This window comes from Schistocerca cancellata, chromosome 1 (genome assembly GCF_023864275.1).
Source record: "Schistocerca cancellata isolate TAMUIC-IGC-003103 chromosome 1, iqSchCanc2.1, whole genome shotgun sequence".
Lineage (NCBI taxonomy): Eukaryota > Metazoa > Arthropoda > Insecta > Orthoptera > Acrididae > Schistocerca > Schistocerca cancellata.
The window spans coordinates 503,914,451-503,922,154 of record NC_064626.1 but is presented as its reverse complement, the minus strand read 5'-3'; positions in this window follow the sequence as shown (position 1 = coordinate 503,922,154).

The window sequence follows — 7,704 nt, the reverse complement described above, 5'->3', positions numbered from 1 at the left end:
GTGCCATGGACAGGGCTTGCATATTACATATTGCTGTCACTGAGGGTGTGTTAAGCAACTCTTTACAGTGTCTGGCCGTAGTCAATTTTTGTTTGGTGCCTCATCATTTTTCCATTAGTGTGTGTAAATTGACAATGTGAAGCTCCTAGACTTTGCATCTTGGTTGAGAAATAGTCACAAAATGTTCAAAACAGCTAACCAAGATACCACTGTGGAGGACAGCGCAATTGCAAGAATTGTTCTCTCTTTGACCCCTATTGCTGGTGATTAATCATAGTTTCGTGTTTACAACTCCAAAACCAAGCAACAATCAAGTCAATGTAAGATATTGTTGCCTTGCCAAAAAGTATCAAGTGAAGGAAAACAGCAAGGCAATGCTCTTTTGTCTTTATGATGTGATGGTCGTGTGTTTTCAGATTTTGTTGTACCATGTCAGACATTAATCAAGTTCTTTATTTGGAGAATCAAGAGTCTGCATAAAAAAACCTGATGTATGGTGGAGAGGGGACTGCTTTTTGCAGGATGATAAACTTTTGCCCATGTAGCCATCTCACTATGCCAAGATTTAGCCAAAAACTGTATGCCTCCCCGTCCCCCACTGACAACCGCCCTCTTCCCCACACATGCACCCCTTGCTTGCCTGATGCACCATGTGATTTTGTCTTATTTCTGTGCGTAAATGAGACATGAAAGGACACCCTCACGTGACAGTAGAGAAAGGAGAGAAGTAAATCTTACCTGCTGAATATTACCAAAACTTAAGGTCTTGTATGATATTCCTAATTAATTTTTGAGAATTATTATTTCCGTAAACCTTTTGTATCTTTTTTAAGATGAAAGAACCTGTTTACGGAAAATAATGAAATTTTGATTACATGTGACTGTCATGGAAGTCGGACTGTAAGGAGAAGTTGTTTTCAGTCTATATTGAAAATAGTTTCATCTTGATGCCATTTTTCTTAGAGATGTCTACACACAGAATGATTCGTCAGAAAAAGTAACATGCAACCATTCATTTTCCAAGAATTGTGAACAACACACAAGCACAGTTAACACTCTGACTGCCACAAAACTGCCAGGAGCCACAGCAGATTCTTGTGCCTGATGCCAAGTGTCCACTGGCAGCCATAGCAGAGCCTCATGCCTGACGGTATGGCACCTTGCATGCAGGAGTCACAATGTTAACATAAGCTAGTTGTAAATGCTTGTGTGTGGGGTGGGGGGGGCAGGCAAGGCAATGGTAAGATTAATGCAGTTGTTTGATCTATAAGTATGCTGTACAAATCACTATTCATTAGCAGGTGAATGAGTGTCTGTGCAATGTAGAATGATATGCAGGGTATTTAAGATATTGGTCAAAACTAGCTAAAGAAATCCTGCAAATATATTTCCAGAAACAAATATATGTTATGGTAAGAGCCATTTTACTTGTCATGAATGCTCAGTAATCAATGGCATACACTGTATTCCTGTTGGAATGTGTTTCTCAGTCCGTATTGGCTGCATTTGTCTTTATGCACAGCCATTTGAATGTGGTACTGTCTAGTAGTTTGAACTAAGCCCAATGTGGGTTGTGGTCTTCAGTCTAAAGACTGGTTTGATGCAGCTCTCCACACTATTATGTTCTGGGCAAGCCGCCTCCTAGTCCCTCCATAACTACTGCAATCTACATCCAGTCGAATTTCCTTAATAGTACTCATCCCTTAGTCTCGCTCTACAGTTTTTACTCTCCACACTTTCTCCACTACCAAACTGAAAATTCCTTGATCCATCATGATACAACCTTATCAACTGATCCCTTTTTTTAAGCAAGTTGTGCCATAATTTGTTTCTCCATTTTGATTTAGTACCATCTATGAGTTATGCAATCTACCCATCTCTTCTTCAGCACTCTTCTATAGCAACACGTTTCAAATCTTTTATTCTCTTCTCTGAACTATTTATCACACAAATTCCACTTCTATAGAAGACTACACACCAGACCAGGCACGTCCAAACCACGACCCGAGGGCTGCGTGTAACCCAAAGTGTGTATCAAAGTGACCCAAGAAGTGAGCATCTATCATAGGATTGGTAAAAAAAATCCAAAAAACTTTGATGATGTAAAGTTATGACAAATTGAGCATTTTCAATATGAAAATCCTGCTATACGATGCTTATCTTGCATTGGTCCATTCCAGTTTTTTTCTACTCCACTCAGTGGTTGTTGTTAGTGTTAGGTTATTAGCTTTTGTGCAGCCCAAAAATACTTTTCTTCCAGTATGGCCCAGGTAAGCTAAAAGGTTGGAAACTTGCTTAAGACAAATACTTTCAGAACAGAATTATTAACACACACATTCATATTCTATGTTGACAAAATCCTCTTTTCCAGAAACTGTTTTTCTTACAATTTCCAGTCTGCATTTTATATCCCTTCTGCTTCTGCCACAGACAGTTAATTTTTTGTCATAATAGCACCACTCTTCTGCTACTTTGTCTCATTTCCTGATCTCAATTCCTTCAACAATGCTTGATTTAATTTGGCTGTATTCCATTTCCCTTGGTTTAGTTTTTTTTGGTATTCATCCTGTAATCTCTCTTCAAAATACTATACATTCCATTCCACTGCTCTTTTAAGCCCTTTGCCACACTGACAGTCATCAGCAAACCACAAAATTTTTATTTCTTCTTCCTGAACTTTGATTCCCTTTCCAAATTTCTCCTTGGTTTCTTAGCTCAGTGGACAGATTGAATAAAATCGGGAGTAGACTACAAACCTGTCCCATACCCTCCTCTGTTACTGCTTCCTTTTCATGTCCTCTGACTCTTACAATTGCAGTCTGGGGTCTATACAAGTTGTAGATAAACTTTCACTCTCCGTATTTTATACCTCCCCCCCCTCCCCCATTTCCAGAATTTTTAAGATTGTATCATGAACTACTTTCTCCACATCTACAAATGCTGTAAACATAAGTTTGCTTTTCTTTGGTGTCTGTTCTAAGCTAAGTCTTAGGGTCAGTATCTCTTCACATGTTCCTGCACTTCTGCGGAAACGAAACCTATCTTCGCCCGAAGTCAGCTTCTATCAGTTTTTCCATTACTTCACAAGTAATTCATTTGAGTATTTTACAACACTGTCTTATTAAATATATGGTTTGCTAGCATTCACACCAATCCCCCTTCAGACTGAAATGTTTTTATTATAGTCTGATGTGTTATTTCACCTGTTGCAAGCAAATGATGATGTCATTCTACCTCATTTCAAGAATATCAATAATTCTGAGGGAATGTCATCAATTCCAGGTGCCTTGTTTCACCATAGGTGCTTCAGTGCTCTGTCAAATTACTCTTGCAATATCGTGTGTCTTATCTCCTATTCATTTACTTCCATTTCCCTTTCTTTACACTTTCACCAGTTTTGCTTCCCTTCTATCTGTTCCTTCTGCCATTCAGACTTCCCTTCTTTGCGTAGTACTGGCTTGCCATCTGAGCTCTTTATGTTCATACAGCGGCTTTTCCAATTTTTCCCCAATGGTGCTTTTATTTTCCTATTGGTGGCAGATACCATTCCACAGCCAATCATGCTTCTACAGCTTTGCATTACTCTACTTGTCATTCCTGCTTTACTACTTTGAAATAACTTTGTCTCGTTTTTCATATGTTTGTATTTCCATTTGTCTACTTTGTTTGCTGTGTTTTAGTAATTTCTATTTGTGAAATATCTTGTGCCATTGAAGGATTTTTACTGGTTCTTGGATTTTTCCCTATGTGATCCTCTGCTATCCTCACTCTTTCATTTCTCAGAACTAACTGTTCTTCTTCAATTGAATTCCTTTCTCCTTTTCCAAGTAACTGTTCCCTAATGCTGCCTCTGAAATGCTCAGTGACCTCTTGTTCTTTCAAATTTTCCTTTATTTTTTACGTTTTTGCTGTTTCTTCAGTTTTAACCTGCAGTTCATAACCAATAAATTATGGTTAGTGCTCATCTATATCTGGAAATGTCTTACAGTTTAAAATATGGTTTCAAAAATCTCTGTTTTATCATTATCTAACTGATCTGAAATATTCTGGTGTCTTTAGGTCTCTTCCATGTATACATCATTCTTTCATGCTTCTTAAGAACAAAGTGTTAGCAGTAATTAACTTATGCAATGTGTGAAAATCTATGAGCTGGCTTCCCTTTTCATTATGTCCCCTAGTCCAATTTTTCCCACTATTTTTTCTTCTCTTACTTTCCTACTATCATATTCCAGTCCCTCATCACAATTAAATGTTCGGACTCCCTTAACTATCATTTGAATAATTTCTTTTATCAAACAATGGAATATCCAGGATGGAATGTAACAATATTATGAGAAGGAAAGTTGCTACTCACCACATAGCAGAGATGCTGAGTCGCAGATAGGCACAACAAAAAGATTTACACACTTAAAGCTTTCGGCCAATGGTCTTTATCAACAATAGACACACATGTGCACAAAAACACTCACGCAAACCCAACTCACACACACTACTGCAGTCTCGGGCAACTGGCAGTGTGGTTTCAGTTGCCTGAGACTGCAGTTGTTTGTGTGATCTGCGACTCAGCGTTTCCGCTAAATGGTGAGTAGCAACTTTCCTTCTCATAATAGAATTTATTTTATCTCGCCTTAGATACTTTAAGCCTCTTCATCTGGTGAGCTAGTTGTTGGCATACAGACTTGTGCTACTGTGCTGGGTGTTGGTCTTCATCTCTGTCTTCGCTACGATAATGTGTTCACAATACTGTTTGTAGTAGCTGACCCGCATTCCTATGTTGTTCACCATCAGACCAGCTACTGCACTAGTCCTATTTGACATCTGACCTTAAAATATCCAATCTATTTTTAAATTCCATAACCTATGTACATCTACGTAAATACTCAAGCCATGGCATGGTGCATGGTGGAGAGTACTGGGTATCACTATTAGCCATTTCCTTTCCTATTCCACTTGCAAATAGACTGAGGGAAAAAGGACTTATCCACACCCCTCCACGTTGTTGTGGTCTTCAATCCTGGGACGGGTTTGATGCAGCTCTCCATGCTACTCTATCCTGTGCAAGCTTCTTCATCTCCCAGTACCTACTGCAACCTACATCCTTCTGAATCTGCTTAGTGTATTCATCTCTTTGTCTTCCTCTACGATTTTTACCCTCCACGCTGCCCTCCAATACTAAATTGGTGATCCCTTGATGTCTCAGGACATGTCCTACCAACCGATCCCTTACTCTAGTCAAGTTGTGCCACAAGCTCCTCTTCCCCCCAATTCTATTCAATACCTCCTCATTAGTTATGTGATCTACCCATCTAATCTTCAGCATTCTTCTGTAGCACCACATTTCGAAAGCTTCTATTCTCTTCTTGTCTAAACTATTTATCGTCCACGTTTCACTTCCATACATGGCTACACCCCATACAAATACTTTCAGAAACGACTTCCTGACACTTAAATCTACACTCTATGTTAACCAATTTTTCTTCTTCAGAAATGCTTTCCTTGCCATTGCCAGTCTACATTTTATATGCTCTCTACTTCGACCATCATAAGTAATTTTGCTCCCCAAATAGCAAAACTCCTTAACTACTTTAAGTGTCTCATTTCCTAATCTAATTCCCTCAGCATCACCCGACTTAATTCGACTACATTCCATTATCCTAGTTTTGCTTTTGTTGATGTTCATCTTATACCCTCCTTTCAAGACACTGTCCATTCCGTTCAACTGCTCTTCCAAGTCCTTTGCTGTCTCTGACAGAATTACAATGTCATCGGCGAATCTCAAAGTTTTTATTTCTTCTCCATGGATTTTAATTCCTACTCCGAACTCTTCTTTTGTTTCCTGTATTGCTTGCTAAATATACAGATTGAATAACATCGGGGATAGGCTAGAACCCTGTCTCACTCCCTTCCCAACAACTGCTTCCCTTTCATACCCCTCAACTCTTGTAACTGCCACCTGCTTTCTGTACAAATTGTAAATAGCCTTTCGCTCCCTGTATTTTACCCCTGCCACCTTCAGAATTTGAAAGAGAGTATTCCAATCAACATTGTCAAAAGCTTTCTGTAAGTCTACAAATGCTAGAAACGTAGGTTTGCCTTTCCTTAATCTTTCTTCTAAGATAAGTCATAGGGTCAGTATTGCCTCACATGCTCCAACATTTCTACGGAATCCAAACTGATCTTCCCCAAGGTCGGCTTCTATCAGTTTTTCCAGTCGTCTGTAAATAATTCGCGTTAGTATTTTGCAGCTGTGACTTATTAAACTGATAGTTCGGTAATTTTCACACCTGTCAACACCTGCTTTCTTTGGGATTGGAATTATTATATTCTTCTTGAAGTCTTAGGGTATTTCGCCTGTCTCATACATCTTGCTCACCAGATGGTAGAGTTTTGTCAGGACTGGCTCTCCCAAGGCTGTCAGTAGTTCTAATGGAATGTTGTCTACTCTGGGGGCCTTGTTTACTCAGGTCTTTCAGTGCTCTGTCAAACTCTTCACGCAGTATCATATCTCCCATTTCATCATCATCTACATCCTCTTGCATTTCCATAATATTGTCGTCAAGTACATCGCCCTTGTATAGACCCTCTATATACTCCTTCCACCTTTCTGCTTTCCCTTCTTTGCTTAGAACTGGGTTTCCATCAAAGCTCTTTATATTCATGCAAGTGGTTCTCCTTTCTCCAAAGGTCTCTTTAATTTTTGCTGTAGGCAGTATCTATCTTACCCCTAGTGAGATAAGCCTCTACATCCTTACATTTGTCCTCTAGCCATCCCTGCTTAGCCATTTTGCACTTCCTGTCGATCTCATTTTTGAGACGTTTGTAAATTCAATATTTCTTCTGTTACCCAAGGGCTTCTACTAGCCCTCGTCTTTTTACTGATTTGATCCTCTGCTACCTTCACTATTTCATCCCTCAACGTTACCCATTCTTCTTCTACTGTATTTCTTTCCCCCATTCCTGTCAGTTGTTCCCTTATGCTCTTTCTGAAACTCTGTACAACCTCTGGTTCTTTCAGTTTATCCAGGTCCCATCTCCTTAAATTCCCACCTTTTAGCAGTTTCTTCAGTTTTAATCTACAGTTCATAACCAATAGATAGTGGTCAGAGTCCACATCTGCCCCTGGAAATGTCTTACAATTTAAAACCTGGTTCCTAAATCTCTGTCATACCATTATATAATCTATCTGAAACCTTTTAGTATCTCCAGGGTTCTTCCATGTGTACAACTTTCTTTCATGATTCTTAAACAAAGTGTTAGCTATGATTAAGTTATGCTCTGCGCAAAATTCTACCAGACGGCTTCCTCTTTCATTTCTTAGCCCCAATCTATATTCCCCTACTATGTTTCCTTCTCCCCCTTTTCCTACGCTTGAATTCCAGTCACCCATGACTATTAAATTTTCGTTTCCCTTCACTATTTGAATAATATCTTTTATCTCCTCATACATTTCATCAATTTCTTCGTCATCTGCAGAGCTAGTTGGCGTATAAATTTGTACTACTGTAGTAGGCGTGGGCTTCGTGTCTATCTTGGTCACAATAATGCGTTCATTATGCTGTTTGTAGTAGCTTACCCGTACTCCTATTTTTTTTATTCATTATTAAACCTACTCCTGCATTACCCCTATCTGATTTTGTATTTATAACCCTGTATTCACCTGACCAAAAGTCTTGTTCCTCCTGCCACCGAACTTCACTAATTCCA